At 41.5% G+C, this 11,128-nt stretch overlaps 1 protein-coding gene across 4 annotated transcripts in view; it reads left to right on the top strand.

The window, feature by feature from the left end:
* The first annotated feature begins 1,154 nt into the window (after positions 1 to 1,154).
* The window catches only part of LPAR1 (lysophosphatidic acid receptor 1), a 68,573-nt gene continuing 58,599 nt past the window's right edge, over positions 1,155 to 11,128 (top strand). Inside the window, exon 1 of one of the 4 annotated variants that reach the window (XM_020791130.3) lies at positions 1,155 to 1,366. The gene's annotated coding sequence lies outside the window, so the exon portion shown is untranslated. Of the gene's footprint in view, positions 1,367 to 1,447; positions 1,913 to 1,940; positions 2,195 to 2,218; positions 5,030 to 11,128 lie in introns of those variants that run through there. The other 3 variants (XM_020791129.3, XM_020791131.3, XM_072992022.2) reach the window with 3 other exon arrangements.

Genomic DNA, 11,128 nt, shown 5'->3' with positions numbered 1-11,128 from the left:
GTATCGCAGCTGTGGTCTCCCTCTGGGGCGGTTTCCCTGCACTAATTCTCCATACAGGAGATCCTTTGGAATCTGACCATCAGCCATTCTCACGACATGCCCAAGCCAACGTAGACGTTGCTGTTTCAGTAATGTATACATGCTGCTTATAAGGGACGTGGTGGCCCTGTGGGCTAAACTGCAGAAGCCTGTGCTGCAGGGTTACAAGACCAGCAGTCGTAAGATCGAATCCACGTGACGGAGTGAGCTCCCATTGCTTTGTCCCAGCTCCTCGCCAACCTAGCAGTTTGAAAGCATGCAAATGCAAGTAGATAAATAGGTACCACCTCGGTGGGACGGTAAAACGGCGTTCCCTAGTCACGCTGGCCACGTGGCAATGGAAACTGTCTTCGGACAAGTGCTGGCTCTACAGCTTGAAAACGGGATGAGCACCGCCCCCTAGAGTCGGACACGACTGGACTAAAAATGTCAAGGAGAACCTTTACCTTTTACATTCTACTTAAAGGTTTAATGCAAGGCAGTCATCTTTTTGAAAACATTCTCAAGTAGGAAGGCTTGGTCATGTCAAGTTTGTTTCAAAGAAAAAGGACCATAAACAGAGACCAGGAACCTTGAAATTGTGCATCTATTGTGAGCAGGTAGATAGCAGATGCAGCAGAGATACTGGTCACCTGGGCAGTGTTTCTCTCTTGTGTTACAGGCCTGTTAACTGTAGCTAGTTCATTGAAAAATCTTTTCTCAACTTCCCTCTGTAACATATAAAGTAACACATGCAATTTTATGCAAATCGGTACGTTTTGACTTCTTCACTGATGGCCTGTTCTTCTTTTTGATGATGTGAGTGGCCACCTTTGCATTCCCATTCCAAGAGGCCGCACACATTAGCGCCGAATTATTTCCCACTACAGCATTCATTCCTCCAGCTTTCAGTCAAGAGTCGATGTTTACTATACCCGCCCTAGTAACGTGCCTGCTTTTTATTAACGATATCCTGTACAACTCCTGCTCGAGCAATGGCTTTGCCACTCCCTCCCCCAACCTCCTATTTTTTTCTCTAGTGCCAGCTAAGGCGGCTGGAGGAGAAGTTAGCAGAGGAAGGGTTGTGGAGGGCGAACACAGCCTTTCGGGGGTGGGGGGTAAGGGGGTGACAGTAGGTATGTTCGAAGCCTACAAGGAAGAACCGCGCCACGCGATTCGGGGTGGGGGGGGGAAGGCGCGCGCGAAGAGGCCCGGCTCTCTTAGGGGGCAAGGCAAGACGCCATTTGTGCACGGAGTGCGCGGCAGGCAGGTGAGAAAAGGCGCCAAATGCTGAAGGGCGCGAGAAGGCGAAGACATTGCTCTCAAGACCTGCCCGCGGGACGGAAGGGTAAGCTATCGAAGCGGTGGCCAGAGGCCAGGTGGGACGGAGGAGGGAGCGGGAAGCGCGCACCCCACCCACCGGTCCACACCCACCGACTCCCACCGTCAGCCAGACCGGTGGCTGCGGCAGGGCGCTGACGGTGCCCCACAGCTTTCCCTTCGCTGCTGGTGCTCCCGCCGCCCTCCCTCTGCTGCTCTTCAGGAGTTGCAGCAGCCTCACCGTCTCATTATATGGGGAAAGCAGCGCTCCCTCCCCCGCCACAGACCCTGCTTTTGCCTCCTCCCTGGAGCGGCGCTGGGCAAAGGATGGTGTTGCTGACGGCGCCTCCGCCGCCGCCGCCTCCCCGCTGCCCCACAGCAAAGTGAATGACTGGAGCCCGCCAACTTGGGAAGAGGCACACCAGCAGGCGGCTGGCTGGAAAAGGTGGCGGCGGCAGCAGCGGCGGCGAGGGCGGGAAGACCCCTTTGGGTCGGTCTGACGGGCTGCGGGAGCCGCGATTCCGTGGGGTGGCAGTAGCAGGAGCTTGGAGCGGGGAGACGACGCCTGGCCCAGGTAATTGGGTTGGGGGACGGGGAGCGGTGGCCTTTCTCCCGAGGATTGCTTCCTTTCCTCTGCCCTTTGCTCCCCCCCCCCCCTTCCTTTGAGCCGCACTGCATTCGGTTTCTTTTACACGTTTCTCTTGGCCAATTTGTTCCGTAAGCAAGATTGCTTTTCCAGGCGTCGGTTCCTAGCAAAACCTCCAACTTTCTTCCCTCCCTCCCCTGATGATGTGACTCAAAAAGAGTTGCGGACGATCCCTCCCTTTTTTTTCTTTCAGTACGATCTGGGTGTCGTGTATGTATATTTCTGATTCTTATTATTATGTATGTATGTTTCGTCTGTTTCTCGCCTCAAGGCATTTCTCTGTTTTAAAACTTTCCTGGTCGTGCGTCTTCTCTTAAGGCATGAAAAGGCTGCAGAAAAAGGGAACTTTTTTTTTTTTTTGCCTCGTTGGCTTTTCTTGCCTCCACGCAGACATGTCTCTGGCTTTTAACTTTGTTGGGCTCCTGAGATTTGCTAGCCTTCATTTCTCGACGATATTAATGGAAATTAAACGCAGAACTTTTGTCACTGTCCTTGCCTTTAGGCGCACTTTTTCTGGTTCAGCTGATGTTTATCGGGTGATTTGCTTTAATCTTAAGATAGCTGTTGTGTGGTGCATGGCAAACAAAAATTCTTTTCTAAAATCGTTGTGATAGCGGAACTACAACTGTATTCCTTTCAGAAACTGGTATCATTTCTTAACCTCCCGACGATTTCAAGTATTTGCATTTTTCTGCTTTTCTGGAAGGCATTGGATATTTCCATGTTTGAAGAGTGAAGACGCCCTGGACTTACAACTTCCATCCTAAGCTAAGGTGTTGAATGCTTGAAAGACTAGAGATTTAACCCTTGAACTGCCACCTTCCTGAACAGCATTGTTTTCTAGAGAGTGAAATATTTAGCGGGGTTAAAAATCACTTTTTATGCAAGTCAAGAGAGTGGTTGAAAAGTTGCAAAACGGTTGATTTTCCACCTCCTGGTAATGAATGTCTGTGGGTGGATTGTGTTCTGTGACAGTAGTTCTGTTTTAGCACTGGATTCAAAGATCTTTTCTACATAAGCAGCCCAGTTGTAACCGTGCTCACTTATATATTACATTTCAATCCATTTCACGTGGTCAAGGCTACTAAGAACACTAAAATTCATAACTAAAAATAAAGTATGAATTAAATAGTAAAGCCAATCAATTAAAAATGCAGCAATAAAAGAACTAGTATTCAAGCAGTTAACCCCTCTTCCTTCCAACATTGTCAAAGTAAAAATACATTTGTCTGCTGGTGCTAGGACTGCTGAAAGTGAGCTAACTGCTTCAAGGGAGGGCCCTCTCTTATGTTTACACCAGAAGGGTGTCTGATCATGGTAGGACTGAAGGAAAGGCCTCTTCCTAGGATCAAAGACCTTGGCAAGATCAGATAGGGCTGTAAAAAAATTGTAGTTGTAAACGGACAGGTTAACCAGTGAAAATATAACAAGCAAGTCATGTGTTCTCTGTATCTGCGCTTGCTCAAAAGTCTAGGGACATTTTGGATCAACTGACATTTTCAAACATTTTTCTAGATTCAACTCATGTTGAATGAGTTGTAGTAGTCTAAATGGTATGCAACAAAAGTATGTGTTCTCTCATTGCCATTTCTAGTGTCTCTAAGATGAAGCACTGGCGGAAAATATACTCTTTGCTTACAAAATGTATGTATTCAGGGTGAATCCATGAATATACTCAAATCTTTTGAACTTGAGTCTTCAGGGGGAATATAGTCCTAAACAGCACAAGATGAATCCTTCATCTCTCTTGTGCATGTGACAAATTGAGGACATCTCTGTCTTGTTTGGGTTGATCTTCAGGTGCTCCCTACTTAATGACATCTGATTCTGATGTAAAACAAGAACATCTTCATTGGATTTAGATGGAAATGAAAGAATTGGGTATTGTTGGTGTATTTATGCCGTATTGATATCAGTGAACCTCCATACAGTGGACCCTTGACTTACAGACGGCTCGACTTACAGACTTTTCGAGTTACAGACTTCTCTGGCCGTAAAATTTCGATTCGACTCGCAGCCAAAGAATCGACCTACAGATCAGAAAAAAACCAAAATGGAACAAAAATAGAACAAAAATGGCCAGTTATGGGATTAATCAGTTTTCAATGCATTGTAGGTCAATGGAGGCTCAACCTACAGACTTTTCGACCTGCAGCCACCGTTCCAATACAGATTAATTCCGTAAGAAGAGGGTCCACTGTACTCTTCCAGTGGTTCAAGTATATGCTAAATAGCATAGAAGATGAAACAGAATCTTAAAGTATATCATAGACCATTATTCACAGGAGGATTGTGACAATTATTTGTGACATTTCTCATTGTCTGCAGTTTTGCCAAATCTCACTTGAGAAACTCTTCTGAGACTTCTCTCTGTCTTTTGGCTCATGAAAAATGAATCTTTCAGAGGAAGAATGCCATTCTGGGCAGGATTTGTAAAAATTCTGCATATTTTGGTGTTTCTTTGAGGACCTCTCCCCCACAAAAGTTCATAGTACAGTACTCTTATAAGATTTCTTGTGAGATTACTGGCTGGGGGGGCAGGGAAGAGTGCAGAGAAATCATGTTAAGAGGAATCTTATCATGAGAAGAAAAGTGATGTTTTTTCACATCTTGGAGAACTAGGTGCTGGGAGATTCACATCTCTGCTTCACAGTGTCAGACATGAGTTCAGCTCCACAACAGTTCCATCTTCTGCAGTTACTCCTCTGAGAAGGTGTTGTTTAGTCACTTAAGTTGTGTCTGACTCTTCGTGACCCCATGGACCAGAGCATGCCAGGCCCTTCTGTCTTCCACTGCCTCCTGTAGTTCGGTCAAATTCATGTTGGTAGCTTCAGTGACACTGTCCAGCCATCTTGTCCTCTGTCGTCCCCTTCTCCTCCTGTCTTCACATTTTCCCAACATCAGGGTCTTTTCCACGGAGCCTTCTCTTCTCATCAGATGGCCAAAGTATTGGAGCCTCAGCTTCAGGATGTGGAGGGTATAGAGCCACTTTAAAATAGCACCTCCAAGTCTAACCCTGGACTGATGACTCAGATGACCCTCATGGTGAGTAGTGCTGAAAGCTGCAGGATACCTAGCAGAACAAAAATGCCACCTGTTACCTGTATATGTGGCATAGAGAGTCCGTTGATCTCAGCCCATCATCCTGTCTGAAGCCATCTTGGAATGTATTTGCATAATATGCCTCATTCAGAAGCTTGGGAAGTGGCAGTTTACCCAAAGTAATACCAGTGTCTCCTCTAAGTGAGATGGAATTGAATCCTGTCATAAGGGTGGTTACTCACAGAAGAAATCCCCACAGAACATAATGGAGTTTACTTCCAAATAAATATATGAAGGCTTTCATCTTTTTTTTTTTATTGGGAGAGAAGGACCAATATCTTTAGCTGGACAGCATTTCTGTTAGAATCAGCCATAATGCCCAAAGACCCTCAAAAGTTTGTTTTTGTGGCATTTTTGGTTTCTTTAATAAAATGTACCAATTGTAGTATGTGGAAGAAAGAGTAGAATCTTAAAGATTTCCAAGATTCATTTTCCATGAGGTAACCTTAGATCAAAAATCAGTTGAATGTGTATAGACTGAGGATGAAATGTGTTTGAAACACTGCATATCCACAAGCTGCTGCGTCTTGGGTTTTTTTGAGAAATATTTTAGATTATAATTAGCATTGTTGTCAAACCAATAGGGTCTCTATGGACTGAATGAAGCATATTTCTTTAAACAGCATTAAGGACGTCACAGATTCTAGACTAGTTTAAGGCTTTCCATAAATTCTTTTCTCTATTCCTCCCTTTTCTCTTGCGCAACAGAGAAAGACCCATCTACGTCAGCATCACTCAGTGAAACTTTTAAAATGCAGTGGGCAAGGAAGAGAATTTCAGGAAGATAAGATGTAACTGAACACAGAACTGCAAAAATGTTAGCAGTCTAGAGTGCAGTCCTGTGTCCAGTTTCATGTGCTTATGTTCATTGTTTTGGAGACATAGAAGGTATAACCAGCTATAGTATATGTCAGGAAAAAAGTGAAGGACCCAAAAAAATTCTTTCTCTAAAATGAAGGAAGAAAAAAATAGAGTCAAAGTGGCACATATGGTGTGTTCATTAGCATTTGTTTCTCCCAACTGCAGATTGTCAGTTGTAGCTTTTTAATTGCTGGTTTCTAAATACTTCACAAGGAATAATTCTCACTCCTGTTTGTGATTACTGTCTTCATTCAGGAGGCCAAGGGTCACAGAGTGAGCACATAGTTTAATGCGAATGCAAGAAATCTTAGAACAGTTTCTTAAAAATTGTTTGCTGATGTAACTCAATTATGTCTGGTTTTCATCTGGCCTGGGTCTTGCAATGCTGATGTTTCTGGCTGGGCTGCCATTTTGATAGCAGTTAATTGAAGGTGAGCCTTAATGAGCCTGAAGTAGTTATGGTTAGTAGATGCCTCTCTTAACTTGATGAGATTACAGCGACTAGAGTTGATGGGTTTTGTAATCACAGTGCTAGACTATTGAAATGCAGTATATGCAGGATCCCCTCAGTAGTCATCAAACCTTAGGAATGCAGGTTTGTGTAAAATGTACAATATCTTCTCTCAGAAAATAAATGATAATCACATGTTCTTTTTGTGAGCATTGGTTCCCCATTTTCTTTTGAGTACATATAATTTAATGAATAAAGTATTTTTGTCATTTTCATTATTTTGTGTGCTCTAGATGTGGTTAAGTTATTGCAAAATATAAAGCAATCATTTTTAAGAATCTTTCATTGGTGAGAAGATATTTTTTGCTCAGTGTGCCATTTGCTCATAACTGGGGAATCAAGTTTGCTCAAGTTGGGGAATCTGATACCAGTTTGGCTCAGTAGTCTGTTGGTATTGTTGTTTATATTATTTCTTAAAATTCTCCCTCTGCTGACAGACTGGTTTTTTAAATACATATTTAAGATGTTCATATCTGGATATATGAAAACATTCTATTAGATTTGAGAATCTCATAAAAAGTATGACGTTTGCACTTCTCAAGAGTTGCTGGGAGTGCAAAGATCATCTTGTTATGGAAATTTGCCGGTTTTCATGTGGAAAGAAAGAGGAGTCTCACAACCTGATTCAAAGAAAGACTGGGTCAAGCATGTAAATGAGATTTGGGGGAAAGGGGTAAAATTAATACTGAAAGTTTTTCACATCATAGCAATTGGGCCAAAGACAAGTGAACTAAAGGTAGCCTTAGACAAATTTGATGACCCATGATTTTTTCCCACTAGAAAAAAAGTGTCTTGCCATTACTTGTAGCCTCCAGGGGATGTACCGGTAGTTCCCATTTTAAATAGATCACAACCTATCTCACACCATTTAACAGTAAAACATACACACACTTTTCCAGACTGGAAACAGACTTCTGACTATTTCCAGTTTTGCTCTTTTTATTATTTAGCATTGGTTTGGTGGTCCTTGCTGCCCACAGAAGATTCCAAGGGCATAAAGATGGCCCATGGACCCAACAGAATTTCTCACCCTTGCCCAAAACCTAGCCCCCAATCCACTAAATAAAAATCACTGAAAACTAAATCTCATGAACCACTGCAGTATGAAAAATATATTTAGGATAAATGGAGTTGCATACAATATAGCAATCACCATGTCAGTTGGATGCCATGATTTTTCTGCCACCAGTGTAAATAGTTCACAAGATGTGTCGCTGATGTATATATTGTACACATGATGGGAGTGGGGGCAAAACATAATTAAATTTGGCCCATTTCATAGTAACTTGTTGTACGGACCACCTTTCTAATCTCTATTATTTTGCTTCGGGCAGCTGCTAATTGGTGCTGTGTGGCCTGTCATTTTTCAGGTGGGACAAAGAGCAGCCACCACTGAAAGAAGTATGGCTTTGAACATTAGAGAAGGCAGACACTGTGTCTGTTGAGAAATATGTTCCATTATTACTACCAGATAAGTACAGGGAGGTGTGCATTTTTGATATGGCACATAAATCAATGTTGAGAACATAATAGTGCTTTCCTTGTGCTCCCATTTCAAGACTTTGGGTTATCCAAGATAACTGCAGGCATGAAGAAGTTGTGCTGCATAACTACAACAGCATTATCATTGGCATCAGGTACTCAGTGGGTCAGTTATACCTTTGTGTTTAGCCCATAATGTATAGACTTGTGGCTGTGAAATAACTGCTTCATGTTTAGTTACCAACTTAAAGCTACTTCTTTTTGTCAATTTAGACAGACCAGAAGACAGAGGAGATAACATAACCCTACTCACTTTGCACTGTAATATTTAGTTTGGCTTTCTTGAGGCAGCTGAAAATTCCTTGCCTTTACAGGCTTGTAACTCTGGGCAGTTTGGTTCTCCTTATGTTGATTTGTGTTATGCTGTATGTTAGGAGGTATGGAGTTACATGTTAGGTTGCTTCAACTAGTATGAGTCATTGAACCTTCTCTTACATTTCAGGGAGACTTGGATCAAGTCAAGTGTTGATTTGGGCTGTGAAGAAAACAGTGTTTCTTTGAGAAAGAACTGCTGTTCTTTCTGTTTACATTTCTAAGATTTTAGATTTTGTTTTTCTTGGTTTACCTTTATGGTATAGCTATGTTAAAAGAAACTGAAGAATTGCCAGTTCATTTGCAGAGTTTCAGCACTATGTGAAAGTAAATAAACGCGAATGTTGGAAATAGGTCATAGCCTTTTACCAAAAATAAAAAATAAAAAAATCAGATAATAAAGTATGAAAACCATCTGTTCTGTTATTTGCCACTTCTCTTTCTTCTTTATTTTCAACTTAAATGGGGTAATCTGCTTAAATAATAATGTTTAAGGACAAATCCAAGAGGCTTTCTTTGTTGAAAAATACCATAATTTTTATACAACATCTTTAATCTTATAATTAGTCTGTCCTTGAACCAAAACATAAAGATGAATATAGGATTAGCAGAGTGAATAACACAGTTCTTTATAGTACATCCTGCTTATTTCAGTTGGGTTTCCTTCCTAAAGTGCCATTCTGGACAATGAGTTGGGAAGACCCTTAATAAACGTTACCTCTGTCACATATATTCAGTAGATAACCTTATGCAACCCATCTCATAACTTCAGTCTTCACTGTGCAATTGGTTACATGCTGTTGAGTCATCTCCAGTTTATGTTGACCCTACAGATGAGTGTTCTCCAAAATGTCCTATCATTAAAAGTCCTGTTGCAATCTTAAGGCTGCGTGACTTTCTATATGGAGTCAAACCATCTAATATTTGATCTTTTCCTGCTGCCTTCAACTTTTCCTAGCATTATTTTCTTTTCCAACAGCAGCAAGTGTTCATATTTTCACATAGACCACTTGAGAACTTTAAAGGCTCACACCAGCACTTCAAACTGGACATGAAAACTGACTGGTAACCAGTACAGTGAATGCACCACTGAGAAATTGAAATGGACATGGCAATCAGTGGTTTTTTGTTTGCTTTTTTTTTAGAAAGGGCTATGTTAAGCTTTATTTCTAGTTGATAATAATGTAACACAGCAAAAGTTTGTTCTTAGACACTAGATGAAGGAAGCCTTGATACACATTTTCCTTTCTCCTATTGGCAGAGTGTTTTAGCATTATGTTTTGCAGAAATTGGTTCAGTCTAGGATCTTGAAAAGAGAAATTGCAAGTGTCATCCCAAATCCCCTTCCACCATTTGTGTGTTCACATGTTTGCTTGGCAAGAACAGTTTGGCTACAGCTCTTTCTTGCTTGTGGCCTGGTTACTATTAGCCTGGGACAAAAAAAAGAGGTAGGTGTCAGAGCTGCAGAAACTGTCAGATTGTACCATTTTCTGGTATACTGTATTAGTGAAAGCAGTGCCAATACTGTAGTTAGATAGATAGGAGGAAGTAGTGGCAGTACCAGGTTCCCTGAGGGTGCAGTAAGAGAAAGAAGAGGTGTGAGGGAGAAAAAAAGGAAGCTGTGTGATAGACAAAAGGCCTCAGAAACAGCTGCTCTATTTCTGAAAATTACATGATTGTCTCAGACTCCAGAAGAGTTGCCATGTTCTGTATCCTGCAGTGAATGCCGCAAGGCAGGTGTGTTTGTAATGATTGATGGAATGATTGGGAAGGTTGTTTTACAGATGTCTGTATAGTTGTGAAGAAAGCTGCTTTGAATGGTAGAACACCGCTTTGATGTGGTAATGAAATACTAATATAGGATGTAAATACCAATTTGACTTCTTAGCCTGAGGTAAAGTTTTACTGCTTTAACCTTTGTACTAGATCATTTGCCTACTCTACATGATTGTACTACACTTAATTATTAGGTTGCAAAAGATTTTGGATGACAGATACAGAAGAACTTACAAGAGGGAAATTGTCAGGCACAATAAATAAACATTTTTAAATAAACAGTCACTCAGCAATTATGTTTTTAATGATTTAAGAGACTAGGATGTTTCAATGGATTGCGGTTTATTTTGCATCTCTTTTCCCTCCCAGTAAAATGGATGTAGTAGCCAAACTGACCACACTGGTGTTTGGAATTTAATGGCATATAACAACAGCAACAACATGTACTGGCATTCTGTGGTATGTGGAATGAGATACCCTTTTGCTTGTACCATAGGCTACCAATATCTGCTGGTCTCTTGGAAAACATTCATAGAGTTAGCTAGGATTTCCATTTGGATGTGCAAATCATTTTTCATTTCTTCGTAAACATTAATTTGTTTACAAATTTTCTGTATTGCGGTCAATGTTAAATGGGCAAATAAAGCAAAGTCTTCCACGTTGTTAATAAATTTAGCAGTGTCAGAACCATACAGAAAGACAGTTTAAAAGGTACAGAGAAGAAAGCAACATAAAGCAAATGTTTGGAGAAGATTCTTTGGGGTCCTCAGAGATTTGTTGCTAGTGAATTGAATCCTGCTGGACTTGTATTATGTGAGCAGGGAAAATCACACATGTTTTTGTGGTTTGTGGCCTCTTACACAGTGGATTACATTAGCAGGACATACGCAAGTACACAGTGGACAACTTGTAAAATGTTTCACACTGCTTGCTTGCACAGTTGCCCTTCCAGATTGAGAGAGAACAACAGGATTCTGTCCTATGTAGTTTGGCCACTTGACATCTGCAATCAAAAATAAAAATATGGAACGCATTTGAAG

Source organism: Pogona vitticeps, chromosome 2 (assembly GCF_051106095.1).
Source record: "Pogona vitticeps strain Pit_001003342236 chromosome 2, PviZW2.1, whole genome shotgun sequence".
NCBI lineage: Eukaryota > Metazoa > Chordata > Lepidosauria > Squamata > Agamidae > Pogona > Pogona vitticeps.
Note: the sequence above shows the minus strand (reverse complement) of the source record. Positions and strands in the feature narration are given on the sequence as shown.